This window comes from Ranitomeya imitator, chromosome 10 (genome assembly GCF_032444005.1).
Source record: "Ranitomeya imitator isolate aRanImi1 chromosome 10, aRanImi1.pri, whole genome shotgun sequence".
NCBI classification, from domain to species: domain Eukaryota; kingdom Metazoa; phylum Chordata; class Amphibia; order Anura; family Dendrobatidae; genus Ranitomeya; species Ranitomeya imitator.
In genome coordinates this window covers 142,018,409-142,039,093 of record NC_091291.1, presented here as the reverse complement: position 1 = coordinate 142,039,093, position 20,685 = coordinate 142,018,409, and the positions used below count along the sequence as shown (strand labels likewise).

General features: G+C 43.7%; 1 protein-coding gene across 12 annotated transcripts in view; it reads left to right on the top strand.

Annotated features, from left to right (window-relative positions):
• The window catches only part of PKNOX2 (PBX/knotted 1 homeobox 2), a 340,867-nt gene that overhangs the window by 92,443 nt on the left and 227,739 nt on the right, over positions 1 to 20,685 (top strand). For all 12 annotated transcript variants that reach the window (XM_069741543.1, XM_069741540.1, XM_069741536.1 and 9 more), the window contains exon 2: positions 5,578 to 5,633. The gene's annotated coding sequence lies outside the window, so the exon portion shown is untranslated. The remainder of the gene's footprint in view (positions 1 to 5,577; positions 5,634 to 20,685) is intronic.

The window sequence follows — 20,685 nt, the reverse complement described above, 5'->3', positions numbered from 1 at the left end:
GGGAACACTTTTCATAAACTCTTTTCCATCAGTCTTTAGTTGTTGTTTTTTGTTTTTTTTTTGACAGTCAGAATTAGGGCTTGTTCACATGTAGTGTGTTTTTTTTATTTTGTTTTGTTTTTTCTTTGTTTTTCAAATCCATTTTTATCTAAAATTCCATTCACATGTTTCTGTTTTTTAACGATGAGATGTACCGTTATTTTGTATTTTCGTCAAATTTTTTTTATTTAAAATTTTTAAAGGGAATACAATACACATGCAAAAACCTATAGAAAAGTGGGGTACGGAAAGGGCTGGAACTTTAATAAGTGGGTCTATTCTTTTAGGGCGTTTACCCACGGAGATCAATCAGGTTCCGTAGGGAAAAAAAAACTCTGACAGAAATGCTAAATTTCCACTCCGGTTTTCTGGTTATAGAGTTTTGTGCAAAAAAAAAGTGTCAAAAACTCTGCCACATTCACTATGACAATTACCACTGGTGCCCTAGGGACCATCTTGACTTATAACGGGGTCCATCGGGCTCTGTCTTTATTTGTCGTGTTGACGTAAACCATAGGATTGAATGGATCGCTATTTGTTCGGCCAAACTGAACTGGAAAGTGATCGGCCGGATCGGAGGGGTCCTTGCACCACTGTATTCATATGGACCCCTCTGTTTCTGCCGATCACTGTCCGGAACATCAGTCCGCAGTCTTGGCAGAACAAATAGCGATCCATTCAATCTTATGGTTTACGTCAACACGACAGAAATCGTGACAAATCCCGATGGACCCCGTTAAATATATATATGTGTATATATAAATATATATTGGATTTTTCTGAATAGGATGACTGATGTGTTGCTTATTTATGCTGCAGCTGAAATCTATGTGTAAATACAGATTTAGCATAAAAAATCAATGAGAAAATAAAAACATATATTAACCCCTTAGCGACCGCCGATACGCCTTTTAACGGCGGCCGCTAAGGGTACTTAAACCACAGCGCCGTTAATTAACGGCGCTGTGGAAAAAGTCCATAGCGCCCCCCAGAGGCCGATTTTCTCCGGGGTCTCGGCTGCCGAGGGTAGCCGAGACCCCAGAGAACATGATTCGGGGGGGGGGGGGTTTAACCCACCCCGCATTTGCGATCGCCGGTAATTAACTGTTTACCGGCGATCGCAAAAAAAAAAGCGATCTCTTTTTAATTTCTCTGTCCTCCGATGTGATCGCACATCGGAGGACAGAGAAAAGGGGTCCCAGGTGGCCCCCCAATACTCACCTAGCTCCCCCGATGCTCCTCGTGTCTCCCGGTGGGCGCCGCCATCTTCAAAATGGCGGGCGCATGCGCAGTGCGCCCGCCGGCCGGCACCGGGAGAATCTTTGGGGTCTCGGCTGCCGGGGGTAGCCGAGACCCCAAAGAGCACGATCGGGGTCGGTATTACCGACCCCTGTTTTGCTATCGCCGGTAATTAACTGTTTACCGGCGACCGCAAAAAAAAAAAAAAAAAGTAAAGTGTAATTCTCTGTCCTCTGATGTGATCGCACATCAGAGGACAGAGAAATAGGGGGATTCGGGGACCCTAGCATACTCACCTAGGTCCCTGGATCCTCTTGCTGCTCCTCCTGGCCGCCGGCAGCAGAACATGGCGGACGCATGCCCAGTGCGCCCGCCATCTGTCTCCATCTGCTGGCCGGCAGGAGAACAGCAGTTGGGGCTAAAATTAGGGTTAGGGGTAGGGGTAGGGTTAGGTTAGGGTTAGGGTTAGGTTAGGGGTAGGGTTAGGGGTAGGGTTAGGTTAGGGGTAGGGCTAGGGTTAGGGCTAGGGTTGGGGCTAAATTTAGGGTTAGGGTTGGGGCTAAATTTAGGGTTAGGGTTGGGGCTAAACTTAGGGTTATGCTTCTTTCACACTTACGTCGGTACGGGGCCGTCGCAATGCGTCGGCCCGACATACCGATGCACGTTGTGAAAATTGTGCACAACGTGGGCAGCAGCTGTAGTTTTTCAACACATCCGCTGCCCAATCTATGTCCTGGGGAGGAGGGGGCGGAGTTACGGCCACGCATGCGCGGTCAGAAATGGCGGATGCGACGTACAAAAAAACGTTTCATTGAACGTTTTTTTGTGCCGACGCTCCGCCAAAACACAACTGATCCAGTGCACGACGGACGCGACGTGTGGCCATCCGTCACGATCCGTCGGCAATACAAGTCTATGGGCAAAAAACGCATCCTGCGGGCACATTTGCAGGATCCGTTTCTTGTCCAAAACGACGGATTGCGACGGAATGCCAAACGACGCAAGTGTGAAAGTAGCCATAGGGCTAGGGTTAGGGTTGGGGCTAAAGTTAGGGCTAGGGTTGGGGCTAAAGTTAGGGTTAGAGCTGGGATTAGGGTTAGGGTTTGGATTAGGGTTGGTATTAGGGTTAGGGTTGGCATTAGGGTTACGCTTGGGATTAGGGTTAGGTTTGGGATTAGGGTTAAGGTTAGGGTTGTGATTAGGGGTGTATTGGGATTAGGGTTAGGTTTGAGGTTAGGGTTGAGATTAGGATTAGGGGTGTGTTGGATTTAGGGTTTTGATTAGGGTTATGGTTAGGGTTGACATTAGGGTTGTTTTGGGGTAAGGGTTGTGATTATGGTTAGGGTTAGTGATTAGGATTATGGATGAGGTTGGGATTAGGGTTAGGAGTGTGTTGGGGTTAGGGTTGGAGCTAGAATTGGGGGGTTTCCACTGTTTAGGTACATCAGGGGGTCTCCAAACACGACAGCCAATTTTGCGCTCAAAAAGTCAAATGGTGCTCCCTCCCTTCTGAGCTCTGCCGTGCGCCCAAACAGTGGGTTACCCCCACATATGGGGCATCAGCGTACTCGGGATAAATTGGACAACAACTTCTGGGGTCCAATTTCTCTTGTTACCCTTGTGAAAATAAAAACTTGGGGGCTACAAAATCTTTTTTGTGAAAAAAAAATAAAATTTTATTTTCACGACTCTGCATTCTAAACTTCTGTGAAGCACTTGGGCATTCAAAGTTCTCACCACACATCTAGATAAGTTCCTTGGGGGGGGGTCTAGTTTCCAAAATGGGGTCACTTGTGGGGGGTTACTACAGTTTAGGTACATCAGGGGCTCTGCAATCGCAACATAATGCCCACAGGCCATTCTATCAAAGTCTGCATTCCAAAAAGGCGCTCCTTCCCTTCCGAGCTCTGCCGTGCGCCCAAACAGTGGTTTACCCCCACATATGGCGCATCAGCGTACTCGGAATAAATTGGACAACAACTATTGCAGTCCAATTTCTCCTGTTACCCTTGTGAAAATACAAAACTTGGGGGCTACAATATCTTTTTTGTGGAAAAAAAAATATTTTTTATTTTCACGACTCTGCATTCTAAACTTCTGTGAAGCACTTGGGCATTCAAAGTTCTCACCACACATCTAGATAAGTTCCTTGGGGGGTCTAGTTTCCAAAATGGGGTCACTTGTGGAGGGTTTCTACTGGTTAGGTACATCAGGGGCTCTGCAAACGCAACATAATACCCGCAGACCATTCTATCAAAGTCTGCATTCCAAAACGGCGCTCCTTCCTTCCGAGCTCTGCCGTGCGCCCAAACAGTGGTTTACCCCCACATATGGGGTACCAGCATACTCAGGACAAATTGGACAACAACTTTTGGGGTCCAATTTCTCTTGTTACCCTTGTGAAAATAAAAATTTGGTGGCTAAAAAATCTTTTTTGTGGAAAAAAAAATATTTTTTATTTTCACGGCTCTGCATTATAAACTTCTGTGAAGCACTTGGGCATTCAAGGTTCTCACCACACATCTAGATAAGTTCCATGGGGGGTCTAGTTTCCAAAATGGGGTCACTTGTGGGGGATTTCTACTGTTTAGGCACATCAGGGGCTCTCCAAACGCGACATGGCGTCCGATCTCAATTCCAGCCAATTCTACATTGAAAAAGTAAAACGGCACTCCTTCACTTCTAAGTTCTGCGGTGCGCCCTAACAGTGGTTTACCCCCACATATGGGGTATTGGCGTATTCAGGAGAAATTGCATAACAAAATTTATGGTTACATTTCTGTTTTTACACTTGTGAAAATAAAAAAAATGGTTCTGAATTAAGATGTTTGCAAAAAAAAGTTAAATGTTCATTTTTTCCTTCCACATTGTTTCAGTTCCTGTGAAGCACGTAAAGGGTTAATAAACTTCTTGAATGTGGTTTTGAGAACCTTGAGGGGTGTAGTTTTTAGACTGGTGTCACACTTCATTATTTTCTATCATATAGACCCCTCAAAATGACTTCAAATGTGATGTGGTCCCTAAAAAAAAATGGTGTTGTAAAAATGAGAAATTGCTGGTCAACTTTTAACCCTTATAACTCCCTAACAAAAAAAAATTTTGGTTCCAAAATTGTGCTGATGTAAAGTAGACATGTGGGAAATGTTATTTATTAACTATTTTTCATGACATATCTCTCTGATTTAAGGGCATAAAAATACAAAGTTTGAAAATTGCAAAATTTTAAAAATTTTCGCCATATTTCCGTTTTTTTCATAAATAATCGCAAGTAATATCGAAGAAATGTTACCACTAACATGAAGTACAATATGTCACGAAAAACCAATCTCAGAATCAGTGGGATCCGTTGAAGCGTTCCAGAGTTATAACCTCATAAAGTGACAGTGGTCAGAATTGCAAAAATTGGCCCGGTCATTAAGTACCAAATTGGCTCTGTCACTAAGGGGTTAAAGAGGAAAAATCAGCATGATAAATAAAACTATGCAATAATGTAAGTGCTTGTATATGATACTAATGTGAATTTCTACGTACAGGCGCCGTGCCATCGGTGTATAGGATTGGGTGTATGTATTAGGATTGCGTCGGAGGATCAGATGTCTGACTGATGACAGACATATGAAATATGAATTACATTACTCATGCCCCTGTCTCCAGGACACAGCAGGTCAGCGCTATGTATATGTGACACCTGCTCGTCCCCGACACACAACAATCGGTCCTATTTAACCCTTTATATTAGAGTGCATTGAAGACTTCAAGGAGCAACTCTTACAAATAATTACATTTATTTTATTTTTATCTGCAACCAGTCTGCATCACATATGAACGCATAAAACATCGTTCATCCAGGAAAGTGGGCCGATTTGTTTTCTTACTAACTTCCATCAGTATATACAGTATGTACACAGACATCCATGTATACACACATGAATGCAAAGCACATACATAAACCTATTACTGTACATGACACTTAAAAGCTGGGAATGGAAACAAAAATGGAAGATTGGATCCAGCACACTAATGAGAAAATCAGTCCATTTTTGTGTGTGTAGGAGAAAAAAGTAGCAACATGTGAATGAAGCCTACATCTGCGGTTGCCGTTTGGGCCTCTACCACCTGAGCGGTGCGTTATTCTCCCGTTTTCCGCCTTGCATGTTGCTCTCATATGCTGTCAGGACGCAGCGGTCTTATGATTCCATAAGCGTCTGTGCCAGTGATTTACACGTTGGTAATAATTAAGCTGCTGACGGTTTAGTGTTGGAGGTGATCACTAATGATGCTCTGCTTCTTTTCTTGCAGATGACCTCGGTTTTCGGTGATAAGGTCATGTCGCCCTTCTGTCGGCACTGAACATGGTAAGTTAATGGCTTTGCCGTCATTTTATTTTGATGCCAAGTTGTAGCAATGTCATTTTAAGATAAATAGATTTCAAGGAGTTTTTCCATTTTGCACGTTTATGGCATATCCGTAAAATATCTTACAAATGTCTGTTAGATGTGGGCCCTACTTAAATCAGATTGGAACGATTTTGATCCTTTTGTTCCGTTGAAGTCATTGCCAGATGTATCAGACAGAGGAGTCAGGCAGTGGCTCAAAGCCCCCAAACAATACACGTTATACTGAAGTCGGCTAAACCCATCGAGATCGGCCAACAGTCTAATGTGTATGGGGGGCTCTCAACTTGTCCACAAAGGATGATGTCAAGGGAAGAGGATGATCCGGTTTAATGATTTGGAAGGGGGCAGATCCTTTTCTTCAGGGTGGAAATAAGATGCTGCCAGAGTAGCCTGGCGGATGGGAGGGTGGTGCAGCCTGGCGGAGGGGAAGATCAGCTTGGAGGGGAGGGTGGGGCAGCCTGGCGGATTAGCCTGGCGGAAGGAGGGCGGATCAGCCTCGCAGGAAGGGGGGCGGATCAGCCTCGCAGGAAGGGGGGCGGATCAGCCTGGCGGAAGGGGGCGGATCAGCCTGACGGAAGGGGGGCGGATCAGCCTGGCGAAAGGGGGCGGATCAGCCTGACGGAAGGGGGGCGGATCAGCCTGGCGGAAGAGGGGGCTGATTAGCCTGGCGGTAGGGGGGCGGATCAGCCTGGCAGAAGAGGGAGCTGATCAGCCTGCAGGAAGGGGGGCGGATCAGCCTGACGGAAGGGGGGCGGATCAGCCTGGCGCAAGGGGGGCGGATCAGCCTGGCGGAAGTGGGGCGGATCAGCCTGGCAGAAGTGGGGCGGATCAGCCTGGCGGAAGGGGGGCGGATCAGCCTCACAGGAAAGGGGGCGGATCAGCCTGGCGGAAGGGGGGCGGATCAGCCTGGCGGAAGGGGGCGGATCAGCCTGGCGGAAGGGGGGCGGATCAGCCTGGCGGAAGGGGGCGGATCAGCCTGGCAGTTACTCTCACGGAGGACACAGGAACATTCGGCCAAGCATTCATGTAGATGGGGGGAGCCAGGAGAGATATCAGTTGGCAGAACAACCATTCATCCAACGGCTATCTAATGTGTTTGGGGTCCTTTTCTGTTTCTCCTGAGAACGCAAGGACACACAGCCAAGATGAGCATGTGTGTACACATCGAGGTGCCGGGTTTGTCGCAAGCATCTTTTTTTGATGCAAAAAATAAATGTCTAACAAATATGTGCTAAAAAAAAAAAAGAAAAACAAATCTGATAAAAATGTATTTTTCAGTGTCCAGAAGCGATATATTATCCAATGTGTAGAATTGTGATTACTTGCTACTATAGAACATAATGCAGTTCACGTTCTGTCTCTCCTGTTGTCGTTCTCTCAATTGTTGGTTATTTCTTCAGCTAAATAAGCTGAAATATTAACCCCCACAAAATTCCCGCTAATACTTGGTAACCTCACGGTAGGTGATCGTCGTCACTCGGAGGCGCTGGTGGATGTTGGATACTGCGGTGGGTGTGGAAAGTGCGGATAACCCCTGAGAGTAGCTTCTGCCTGGTCTCCGATGGTTCATTAGCGAGTGGTGTGTCTACAGAGTACGATCACACATCACTGGAGATTGACGAATAATTTTGTTATTTTTTTATGTAGCTTCTTCGTAGCTTTCGTCTTTGTCACCTGTGTGAATTGTATTTGTGAGGGTTGGTTTCCACTACACAACCTGTGGTGTCGCCGATCAGCAGCCATTTAATAGCCTGTTTAGACCCTACGACCATGTGTGATGCACACTGATCAGTAATCTTCCTGCGTGCGTAGACCACCATTCTTCTCAGCAGCACATTACCTGTTCACACTGGCCGATGTGCTGCAGAGAACAATGATTTTTACATTTGCTTTTTCACCTGGTCGATTATCAGGAGACAGCTGTTCTTTAACCTGAAGCCAAGTTCCCAAGATGAATATTTGATGCTTTTTTTTGATGCTGCACATGCATTTCTGGACCGTTTAGCTAAACTGGGTTATTTGCATGTTCTGACTGCATTTTTAATTTTTTTTTTTGCATTTTTTCCAGCTGCAGTTTTGTTTTATATTCCTATGCCAAGTCATGAATAAAACTACTTTTATTTTGGAAACGTTCTATTTGCAGAGCTTTGATAAAGCTTTATTGATAAAATCACATTCATTTTACAGCAATTCCATTGCAAAAAAAACGCAATAAAAAATGCATCTACACTTTTTTTTTTATTATGCAGGTTTTCTGCTTCTCGTTCAAGTCCATGGGGGAAATTTTGTAAATATATTGTACAGGTGATAACTTTGTAATATCTGTACGCAGCGTCCAATCCACAGCAAAAACTCGAGCAATACGCCCCATGGAAACATACCCTTAGGCTACTTTCACACTAGCGTCGTTTGGCCTCCGTCGCAATGCGTCGTTTTGGAGAAAAAACGCATCCTGCAAAGTTGCCCGCAGGATGCGTTTTTTTTCTCCATAGACTTTCATTAGAGATGCATTGCGACGGATTGCCCGGATGCGTTGTGTTTTTGCACTCCGTCGGGACAAAAAAAGTTGCATGCAAGGTTTTTTTTTGTCCGTTGGTTCCGCTTTTTCTGACCGCGCATGCGCGGCCGGAACTCCGCCCCCTCCTCCCTGGACGTTACAATGGGGCAGCGGATGCGTTGAAAAACTGCTTTACTCTTCAACTGAAACAAAACTGTGTATTTTCTCCCAAGTTTTTTGGTTTTGTTTTTCTTTAAGCTAACTTTTTTTGTCATTACATTCGGGTCTGAAATCCTGCCTGTCAATTGGAAAGATGTGAAGCTATGAGTGATATTTACACCCACACTAGTTGTAGTGATGCTTCTCTCCAGATTTCTGGCTGCGTGGGTGGTCTGTACAGCTGGAACGCCGATCTTCTTTACTAACAGACGGAGGTTTTTTTGTAATTCTTTAATTATATAATAATGATTTGTTTTGTGGAAAGTGACATCACATAAAACTCACAGGAACCGATCAGTCTGTCTGGTATGAAGCCATTACATAGCCGATAACCTTAATAATTCAGAAAAAAAAATGTGTGGAATCGATGCATAAAGTCTTTCATCGTTGCCTGAAACGGGCCGCCCGCTCACTTAGTCACTTCATGACTATTTCTTAATGCACCGGCTGTAGAATAGATCTGACATAATATATAAGCCGGCATGTATTTGGCGCGGTGGGACAAGTATAAATGTACAATGTGTATAACAAAAAAAAAAAAGAGGACAAAGTAATCAGACAGGAAGGATATGTTCCCATAGTGTCCTTGCATTGTAGACCGTAAAAACCATGAAATATACAAGTAAAGCGATTTATTTATTTATTTATTTTAAATAAAATAAAAACTTTGTCTTTTAACGGGAATGTATCATGAGAAAAATACTTGCATACAAAAACATACGGTAATATAAAAGTGTGTTGTTGTTTTTTTTTTTAATGGGAGTTTTTTCACAACGGTGTCTCTTGTATAGCAAGATCTGTATTAAAAAAAGAAAAAAAATACTAAATTTGTAATTTTTTTTACACAGGCCACTGGGGCTATTTTAGACTCCAATTTCTTGTCTTTTCCTCTCTGAAGAGACAATGTGCATAAGGAAACTGCTAAAAATTGTTCATGAAGAGGACTAGAACAATAGTGCCACCTATTGGAAGCTGCAATCCTTTCTACTTTAAGTATGCATGGCTTATAAGTCTCCTCACTCTGGCATGCCAGGCTTGGCTTGTCACTCTCCACAAGGAGAAATGTTACCCCTTAGATGGCAGTTTCCTTATAATACAAGGCAAGATTACAATGATAAGTAACCCCTCCATACACAGCTGTTATATTATAATCACAATAGGTGATGTCACAGCTCACCTCCTCCTCCTGTAAAATGACTGCTAACACCTCTATATACAGTAGATAACACAGGATCCACCATTCACAATAGGTGATGTGATGTCACAGCTCCCCTCCTCCTCTACAATGACTGATAACACCTCTATATACAGTAGATAACACAGGATCCACCATTCACAATACGTGATGTCACAGCTCACCTCCTCCTCCTGTACAATGACTGATAACACCTCTATATACAGTAGATAACACAGGATCCACCATTCACAATACGTGATGTCACAGCTCACCTCCTCCTGTACAATGACTGATAACACCTCTATATACAGTAGATAACACAAAATCCACCATTCACAATAGGTGATGTCACAGCTCACCTCCTCCTCCTGTACAATGACTGATAACACCTCTATATACAGTAGATAACACAGGATCCTCCATTCACAATAGGTGATGTCACAGCTCTCCTCCTCCCCCTGTACAATGATTGATAACACCTCTATATACAGTAGATAACATAGGATCCACCATTCACAATAGGTGATGTCACAGCTCCCCTCCTCCCCCTCCCTTCACTATGACCGTTGTCGATGTTCATTAGATGATTTGATACAGAAAATGGGGTCTGCTGATTGCTGCTGATATACATTAAAAAAAAACAGTAGTCCTTGTGAAAATTACACGATTCCTGTGTTTTATGTATTGTGATATTTAAAAAAAATTAAAAAAAAACGCCAACAATTTCTGAGAAAAAAAGAAAAATACATGTAAGAACTTTTACTGATGATGACTGCTGAACACCTTTTAGGGTCTGGTCTGATTGACATAAAACTCACACATTCAGAAGACTTTGTGGAATCCCAAAAAGAAGAAATGAGACTGCAGGATTAACATCCGCGCTGACGACGTGGAGCAGGCAAGTGAGTGACTGTTTTCCGGATTCAGCAGACGTCTCTACATCACTACAGACAGGAGTCCGGCGAATCAGGACAACCGATACTTGTTTGACCTCAACATCTGTCCCAGAAGTTTAATTATTTTGGAATCCATAAGGTCTTCTGCGTATAAGGTTTACCCCAGACTCCGTTTTAAAAAGGTGTTGCGCAGTAACCATCAGTTTTAAACTTCACATGAGGCGTGTTAAAATTAGACCTGGTGGGCACAGAGACTAAAAGATGTGTGCACAGATAGTACTGCCTTCCCCTATGACTGGAAATGGCATAAGTTTAGCTAATATTGATTTTCTAGATATAATGTATGCATATATACTAGTACTTTTCTGTAGGCACAGGTAGTGCTCGCTCCTAATTTCCCCATCAATGACAGTAGATGGCAAAGGTTGCGATAATATTGCCTCCCTGTAAAAGATATATGCACAGATAGTACTGCCTTCCCCTCTGACCAGAGATGGTGTGGGTTCTGATATGTCCTCCCTGTAAAAGATATATGCACAGATAGTACTGCCTTCCCCTCTGACCAGAGATGGTGTAGGTTAAGGTAGAGTTGCCTCCCTGTAAAAGATATATGCACAGATAGTACTGCCTTCCCCTCTGACCAGAGATGGTGTAGGTTCTGATATGTCCTCCCTGTAAAAGATATATGCACAGATAGTACTGCCTTCCCCTCTGACCATAGATGGTATAGCTTCAGGTAGTGTTGCCTCCCTGTAAGGCCGGAATCACACATGCGAGGCAGGCACACTACCTGAAGCTACACCATCTCTGGTCAGAGGGGAAGGCAGTACCATCTGTGCATATATCTTTTAGGCCGGGATCACACATGCGAGAAACACGTCCGTGTCTCACATGTGAAATCCAAGCTCTGGCGCCGGCACTTGGGATCGGAGCATGCAGCTCCATGTGTTCCTATGCGGCCGCACGCTCCGCTCTGGAGTGCCGGCGCCAGAGCTTGGATTTCACATGCGAGACACGGACGTGTTTCTCGAATGTGTGATCCCGGCCTAAAAGATATATGCACAGAGGGTACTGCCTTCCCCTCTGACCAGAGATGGTGTAGCTTCAGGTAGTGTGCCTGCCTGTAAAAGATATATGCACAGATAGTACTGCCTCACCCTCTGACCAGAGATGGTGTAAGATCTGATATGTCCTCCCTGTAAAAGATATATGCACAGATAGTACTGCCTTCCCCTCTGACCAGAGATGGTGTAGGTTCAGGTAGTGTGCCTCCCTGTAAAAGATATATGCACAGATAGTACTGCCTTCCCCTCTGACCAGAGATGGTGTAGGTTCAGGTAGAGTTGCCTCCCTGTAAAAGATATATGCACAGATAGTACTGCCTTCCCCTCTGACCAGAGATGGTGTAGGTTCTGATATGTCCTCCCTGTAAAAGATATATGCACAGATAGTACTGCCTTCCCCTCTGACCAGAGATGGTGTAGGTTCAGGTAGTGTGCCTCCCTGTAAAAGATATATGCACAGATAGTACTGCCTTCCCCTCTGACCAGAGATGGTGTAGGTTCTGATAATATGTCCTCCCTGTAAAACATATGTGCACAGATAGTACTGCCTTCCCCTCTGACCAGAGATGGTATAGCTTCAGGTAGTGTTGCCTCCCTGTAAGGCCGGGATCACACATGCGAGGCAGGCACACTACCTGAAGCTACACCATCTCTGGTCAGAGGGGAAGGCAGTACCATCTGTGCATATATCTTTTAGGCCGGGATCACACATGCGAGAAACACGTCCGTGTCTCACATGTGAAATCCAAGCTCTGGCGCCGGCACTTGGGAGCGGAGCATGCAGCTCCATGTGTTCCTATGCGGCCGCACGCTCCGCTCTGGAGTGCCGGCGCCAGAGCTTGGATTTCACATGCGAGACACGGACGTGTTTCTCGAATGTGTGATCCCGGCCTAAAAGATATATGCACAGAGGGTACTGCCTTCCCCTCTGACCAGAGATGGTGTAGCTTCAGGTAGTGTGCCTGCCTGTAAAAGATATATGCACAGATAGTACTGCCTCACCCTCTGACCAGAGATGGTGTAAGATCTGATATGTCCTCCCTGTAAAAGATATATATGCACAGATAGTACTGCCTTCCCCTCTGACCAGAGATGGTGTAGGTTCAGGTAGTGTGCCTCCCTGTAAAAGATATATGCACAGATAGTACTGCCTTCCCCTCTGACCAGAGATGGTGTAGGTTCAGGTAGAGTTGCCTCCCTGTAAAAGATATATGCACAGATAGTACTGCCTTCCCCTCTGACCAGAGATGGTGTAGGTTCTGATATGTCCTCCCTGTAAAAGATATATGCACAGATAGTACTGCCTTCCCCTCTGACCAGAGGTGGTGCAGGTTCAGGTAGTGTGCCTCCCTGTAAAAGATATATGCACAGATAGTACTGCCTTCCCCTCTGACCAGAGATGGTGTAGGTTCAGGTAGAGTTGCCTCCCTGTAAAAGATATATGCACATATAGTACTGCCTTCCCCTCTGACCAGAGATGGTGTAGGTTCTGATATGTCCTCCCTGTAAAAGATATATGCACAGATAGTACTGCCTTCCCCTCTGACCAGAGGTGGTGTAGGTTCTGATATGTCCTCCCTGTAAAAGATATATGCACAGATAGTACTGCCTTCCCCTCTGACCAGTGATGGCATAGGTATAGATATTATTTCTTTCCTACTAATATTGTATGCATATACTGTAGCACCTTTCTGATGTGTCACAGGTAGTATTCTCTCCCCATTGACGATGCAGGCACAGATAGTGCTGCCATCCTGTTGAATGTATAAGTACATACGGGCTCCCCGAGCGGTGCACACAGTTTCCCATTCATGCACACAGTACTAAACCATACAATGAAGAACTTACTAATTGAAAACCCAACAAGAACATCATTACTCCAGCACTTTTGTAATGCGTTGTATCAGGGGATTACATGCGTCACTGTCACCTGGTAGAATTGTGGGGAGAAATAGGTTTTTCTTTGTCCGTAGCTCTTGCAATAAAAAAAAAAGTCTGCAGTGTAAATGGTAGACCACTGCTCCAAGTTATCGTTGTAGTAAAGCCTCATCATGTCGCCCCCTTCTTCAATAACATCCCTTACATCTGAGCCGGACCGCAGATTCCATCCAATCCTGTTTATGCAATCTAAATTGCTTCTGACCCCAGAACATTTAATGCGCTCCGGTGTTTACACAGCTGCAGATAAGCCCAACAACAATAATTAAATATCGATATGTGCGCAGAGGCGAGTACCCCAGGGGATCCCTTTATTAGGGCTATATAAGGCTCACACATTATTGTAAGGTGGGATGTATGGCACTTTAAGAGAAAATCAAATAACACAAGTAGCCAGAAATGTCTGACCCTTTAAATAACTAAATATTTGTGTAATTTCTTAGGTTGTTTATTTTTAAAGGGTGTCCGTCACCCCAAATTTACACTACAAATGCACAACATAGACATGTAGGAGATAGACCAACAATAAATAAAAAAATCGATCTTTTTTTGTGTTATTTTTATCTCTTGCTTCCCCCAATTTTGTTCTAATATAATGTGCTCCCTGTATCCTGAATGTGATTAAATACCTCTATGCACCGCTCCACCCACTTATTTACATCACTCCCCTCCTTCTATGATTGACAGTGGTGCTTGCCCAGAACCAGCGCTGCCTGAAGATAAACTTCTATTAATGTGATCACTGTCCCTGTACAGGAGCGTGCACCCAAATCGCTTTTCTCATTTATCACTTCAGTGCAGGAGAGTGCACACAAATTGCGTGTGTCCTCTATCTTTAAAGTGCAAGAGAGTGCACACAAATCACTTTTTCTTTGCAGCTAAAATCTCTACAAGACTGCACCCCAACGGATCCTGAGAACGGTGTTCTGAGCTACTCCATGAGTGGCCACACACGCGCCTGTCATTCTCTATGTAGGGACAAAAAAAAAACAAGAGGCGCTCCCTGTGTGCGACAGGTGAGGGGGAGTCAGAGGGTCGCTCGCTCGCTCACCTGATCAGACCCACCAATGCAGATAAGCTAGAGGCTGCTATCAAAGCAACCTGGGCTTCCATAACCCCTCAGCAGTGCCACAGGCTGATCGCCTCCATGCCACGCCGCATTGATGTGGTAATTGATGCAAAAGGAGCCGTGACCAAGTGTTGAGGGCATTTACTGAACATACATTTCCTTAGGCCAACATTTCAGATGTTAAAATCATTTTTTAAGCTGGTGTTATAAAGTATTCTAATTTACTGAAACAATGAATCCTGAATTACTGAATTTAGTGACTCCTGCTTTGAGCAGGGGGTTGGACCTGACGACCCAGGAGGTCCCTCCCAACTCTTCCATTCTATGAGAATGACTTTTGGGCTGTCATTGACCGTAAGCCATAATCATCAACATTAACAGAAATAAACACGTGAAATAGATCACTCTGTGTGTAATGACTCTATATAATATAGGAGATTCACTTTTTGTATTCAACTGAAATAAATTAACTTTTTGATTTAATGTTGTGAGAAGCACTTGTATGTCAAGAGTGATTATAATGAAATCATGGCTGCTGGTCCGGCCGCTGCACCAAATGGTTGGCCGAGTGCAGTGGATCCCGGGTGTTGCGGCTAATAAAGGATAATCCAGGAGGTAAGTATAAAAAGGCTTCCAATTTATTGCAAAGCATTTTGGAGTAGAACCTGCTCCTTTCTCGGATGCCTGCGGATAGAGTAGGTTGTACTCTGAAACACGTTGCAGTGTTTTGGATGTTTTTTAGACTTGCCTCCAGGATTAGACTTTGTCGGCTGCAGCGCCCCAGGTCTACCGCACGCCTCTCTCCTTTACTTTTCACTCTATATGGGCCTGCTGGGGATAGAGTACAGCTTGACTGTACATAAGCATAAAATGTCATTAAATAAAACAAAGTGTGCATCTATATCTATATATCTCTATCTCTCAATTGTACCGATGTATAAATTCCTCCAAGCTCCAGTGGTCCTCAAAATCGCAAGCATTGTTCATGCAATGACTGCAGCCAAACTCCGTCCTCAGTAGTCGCATGACACACGTCACATGAAGCATGTGACTATTTTGGTGCAAGGCTGGCTTAAAGCCCTGTTGGCACTGGAGCCACGTGATTTTTTTTTTCTTCTCTTATTTTACATTTTCTCGCCCTTAGGCCACTTTCTTAATATTCGGGACAACACTCCCTTTAGAGGTGTCATGAAGTGTTCCTGTGACCCCTTTGACTAATACACGGACGCTCTCTTTTCACTCTCTTGAGGCAGCAGCACAACCCGCTACCTCCTGGTAATAGGGCAGCTAAGATCTGTATGGTCTGATCCCAACCCTATCCACTCCTCTGAAACCTATATAGAATTCCTTCATAGAGAAGCCATTGAAACCTATAGAGAATTTTGTTCAAAAAGACACCGAGAATACGGGCGACATTGGTGGACAAGATGACGAAAAGTTGCTTTTGGATAAGATTCTAGTTTTCGCAAGAGTAAGCGATAAAAGTGGAACCACTGATTCCAGTGAAGTAGAGCGTCAATTTCCTAAATGAGCAGCTTTGTTTTAATCATACCCCCTGTCCAGATGAGTATTGTCTTCTGAATCATTTTGTTTGCCTAACGAGATTTCACTAATTAAATCTCCTTTTGGATGGTGTGACTCTTGCCGCAGGGGAAGAGTGGGTTTTCTGAGCCCCGTGAGCTTACATTTCTACTCCACTTCAGGATGGCAAAACATGGCTTTTTTTGTGTGTGTGTTTGTAGCACAGGCTTTAAAATTAATTAGTTTTCTTTTCTTTTTTGTTGCAGTCAAAAGGTACCTTGTTTTCTAAAACCACTTTTAATAACCTCTCTTGTTTTACAAGCCACTTTAATTCCAGACTGCCTACTACTCCAATCCCCGCTGTGGCTTGTCCACCCCACTGTTCCCCTGTAGACTCGTTGTGCCAAATTACAGATGTAATGGACAGTTATGGTCCCACTACTTGCATTTTTTTTTTTTTTACTTTAATGCTTTAATTGGCATTTACAAAGAGCCATTAATCAAATGGGTTTTAATTTTGTTTGCTCAAATAGAATATAAAGCAACTCTTAAAGTCCTTATATAGTGAAAACACAAATAATCAAGGCCTGCAAGACGTGAAGGGGAGCTTCAACTTCAGAAAAATGTTGTGGATCAGTGTGAAATGTATGGAAGTCTGTGTAACACCTTACCTGAAATTATTGTAGGATTATGCACAGCAGCTGCACCTGTGATAGATTAAGACAAACAAAAACAGTCCAAAAACCTTTATAAATGCAGGATTTACAGTATGCTGGGGTTCACCAAATCTGATGAAGCTACTCCCAGCACATTCGAAGCTTTTACATAAGCTCCAGAGCTAAAGGTTGGAACCCAAAGAATCAGAAGATGCACAAAGCCATGTAATAGGAATCGGAAGGAAACAAAATATCTAAAGTTGCAAAAACTAATTTTATTAAAGAAGAAAAAATGTACATTTATCGTATGCACTTACTTGTCAAGGTTTTAGATGAGCATGTTACATTGGATGGCTTAGAAGTCTCCCTACACCAGCTTGGCAGTCTCCTTACCCAACAAACCAGTCTCCTACTTTGCACTGATGAAAGGCAAGGCCCCAAAATAGATGGTGGACTGGTTTCAGGTTTGGCTTTATGGCTTAAATCCTGTAGGAAGGCTCTTTAAAGGGTCAATATTGACATATGGGATTGTTACCTCCAATAGGTGGAGCTAGAGGCCCTGCTCTCTTCCTCTATGAAGAGGCCGTTTGCATATTATTTCCCAGGAAGCATTGCGTGGCCTACAAATCTATCTACGTCAATTTGGTGGTCTCTTAAGGACAGACTTTTCTCCTTAACCCCTTCCTAAAGTATAGGTGCGCCATAGGTCGTGTCCAGGCATTTGATGCAGGCTCCGGTGCCGGAGCTCGCATCTTTTCAGGCACATGATAGTTGATTTGATCAGCTGTCATGTGTCCCTAACTGTGCGTGGGTGGAAACGATCAGATGATCACAGATTCAAGCCTCCAGATGAGACTATTGAAGCCAGTAAAAAAAAGTGCAAAAAAAGTTTTAAAAAATTTATATGAAAAAAGTTCAAATTCCCCCCCATTTTGCCTGTATTCTAAATAAAACAATAAAAAAATGCTCATATTTGGTATCGCCGCGTTCAGAAATGCCTGAGCTATCAAAATATAGACTAAATTAATCCGATCGGTAAAAGGCGTAATGAAGAAAAAATAAATTAAAACTCCAGAATTGCGGGGGGGGGGGGGGGGGGGTATTTTTTCTTAATACCACTTAAATAAAAAAAATTAAAAAAAAACTATGAATGTTTGGTTTCCGCAAGCTCATAATGACATTTAGTGAACATGGTAAAAAAAAATGGTGGAATTGCACTTTTTTTTTTTTTTTGCCATTTTTAATCACACTTGAAATTTTGTTCCCATTTCCAGTACACTTTTTGATAAAACCAATGGTGACTTTCAAAAGTACAACTCATCCCCAATAAACAAGACCTCACACGGCCATATTGACAGAAAAATAGAAAAAGTTATGGCTCTGGGTAGAAGGGGAGCAAAAAATTAAGGTAAAAATCCCACATTCGTGAAGGGCTTAAGCGATGTGAAAAGTTGAGTCTTTTTGAAGCTGTTAAAAGCAATTATTTATTTACTTTTTTTTTGTGGAAACTACTTTAGGAAATGTAATTTCTTTGGTGACTTTTTGGAAGATTCATTTTTTATTTTTTGTAATTTCATGAATCATTATAGAAGATTATATTTAATAGTTTGTTTTTTTTTTGTTCAGCCTTTTGATTGAAGAGCGTCTAGTTTGGAGCATTTTCCATCAGGAGCTGCTTCAGGCCGGTTTCACACGTCAGTGGCTCCGGTACGTGAGGTGACAGTTTCCTCACGTACCGGAGACACTGACTCACGTAGACACATTGAAATCAATGTGTCTCTGCACATGTCAGCGTGTTTTCACGGACCGTGTGTCCGTGTGCAAAACACGGAGACATGTCAGTGTTCGTGGGAGCGCACGGATTACACGAACCCATTAAAGTCAATGGGTCCGTGTAAAACACGTACCGCACACGGACATTGTCCGTGTGCAGTCCGTGTGCCGTGCAGGAGACAGCGCTACAGTAAGCGCTGTCCCCCCCCCCCCCACATGGTGCTGAAGCCGCCATTCATATCTTTTCTGCAGCAGCGTTTGCTGTAGAGAAGATATGATAAATCCTTTTTTTTTTTTTCTCTCGTGTTTAAAATCAAGATCCCTGTCTGTCGATGGCGATGGTTAACATCCTACAGTGCCACAACTCCACAAAGTAATGGAGAAATTCTGTTTTTATGGTTGGTCTGAGCACTTGGCATGTAGGAGGTCACGGACAATCTTTAGCCTGTGTTAGCGAGCGGCACCATACTAATATAATACCCCTGAGGGCCACAATCCAGGCACATGGGGCCACTCTCCACCGATTGGCATCACGGCCCTGTGTAATAATATTTATGCCACTTCCTTCTTCCCTTGTTTTTAATGGTTAATATGCAGTGGGGCAAAAAAGTATTTAGTCAGTCAGCAATAGTGCAAGTTCCACCACTTAAAAAGATGAGAGGCATCTGTAATTTACATCATAGGTAGACCTCAACTATGGGAGACAAACTGAGAAAAAAAAATCCAGAAAATCACATTGTCTGTTTTTTTAACATTTTATTTGCATATTATGGTGGAAAATAAGTATTTGGTCAGAAACAAAATTTCATCTCAATACTTTGTAATATATCCTTTGTTGGCAATGACAGAGGTCAAACGTTTTCTGTAAGTCTTCACAAGGTTGCCACACACTGTTGTTGGTATGTTGGCCCATTCCTCCATGCAGATCTCCTCTAGAGCAGTGATGTTTTTGGCTTTTCGCTTGGCAACACGGACTTTCAACTCCCTCCAAAGGTTTTCTATAGGGTTGAGATCTGGAGACTGGCTAGGCCACTCCAGGACCTTGAAATGCTTCTTACGAAGCAACTCCTTCGTTGCCCTGGCGGTGTGCTTTGGATCATTGTCATGTTGAAAGACCCAGCCACGTTTCATCTTCAATGCCCTTGCTGATGGAAGGAGGTTTGCCCTCAAAATCTCACGATACATGGCCCCATTCATTCTTTCATGTACCCGGATCAGTCGTCCTGGCCCCTTTGCAGAGAAACAGCCCCAAAGCATGATGTTTCCACCACCATGCTTTACAGTAGGTATGGTGTTTGATGGATGCAGCTCAGTATTCTTTTTCCTCCAAACACGACAAGTTGTGTTTCTACCAAACCGTTCCAGTTTGGTTTCATCAGACCATAGGACATTCTCCCAAAACTCCTCTGGATCATCCAAATGCTCTCTAGCAAACTTCAGACGGGCCCGGAGATGTACTGGCTTAAGCAGTGGGACACGTCTGGCACTGCAGGATCTGAGTCCATGGTGGCGTAGTGTGTTACTTATGGTAGGCCTTGTTACATTGGTCCCAGCTCTCTGCCGTTCATTCACTAGGTCCCCCCGCGTGGTTCTGGGATTTTTGCTCACCGTTCTTGTGATCATTCTGACCCCACGGGGTGGGATTTTGCGTGGAGCCCCAGATCGAGGGAGATTATCAGTGGTCTTGTATGTCTTCCATTTTCTAATTATTGCTCCCACTGTTGATTTCTTCACTCCAAGCTGGTTGGCTATTGCAGATTCAGTCTTCCCAGCCTGGTGCAGGGCTACAATTTTGTTTCTGGTGTCCTTTGACAGCTCTTTGGTCTTCACCATAGTGGAGTTTGGAGTCAGACTGTTTGAGGGTGTGCACAGGTGTCTTTTTATACTGAAAAAAAGTTTAAACAGGTGCCATTACTACAGGTAATGAGTGGAGGAAAGAGGAGACTCTTAAAGAAGAAGTTACAGGTCTGTGAGAGCCAGAAATCTTGATTGTTTGCTTCTGACCAAATACTTATTTTCCACCATAAAATGCAAAAAAAATGATAAAAAAACAGACAATGTGATTTTCTGGATTTTCTTTTCTCAGTTTGTCTCCCATAGTTGAGGTCTACCTATGATGTAAATTACAGACGCCTCTCATCTTTTTAAGTGGTGGAACTTGCACTATTGCTGACTGACTAAATACTTTTTTGCCCCACTG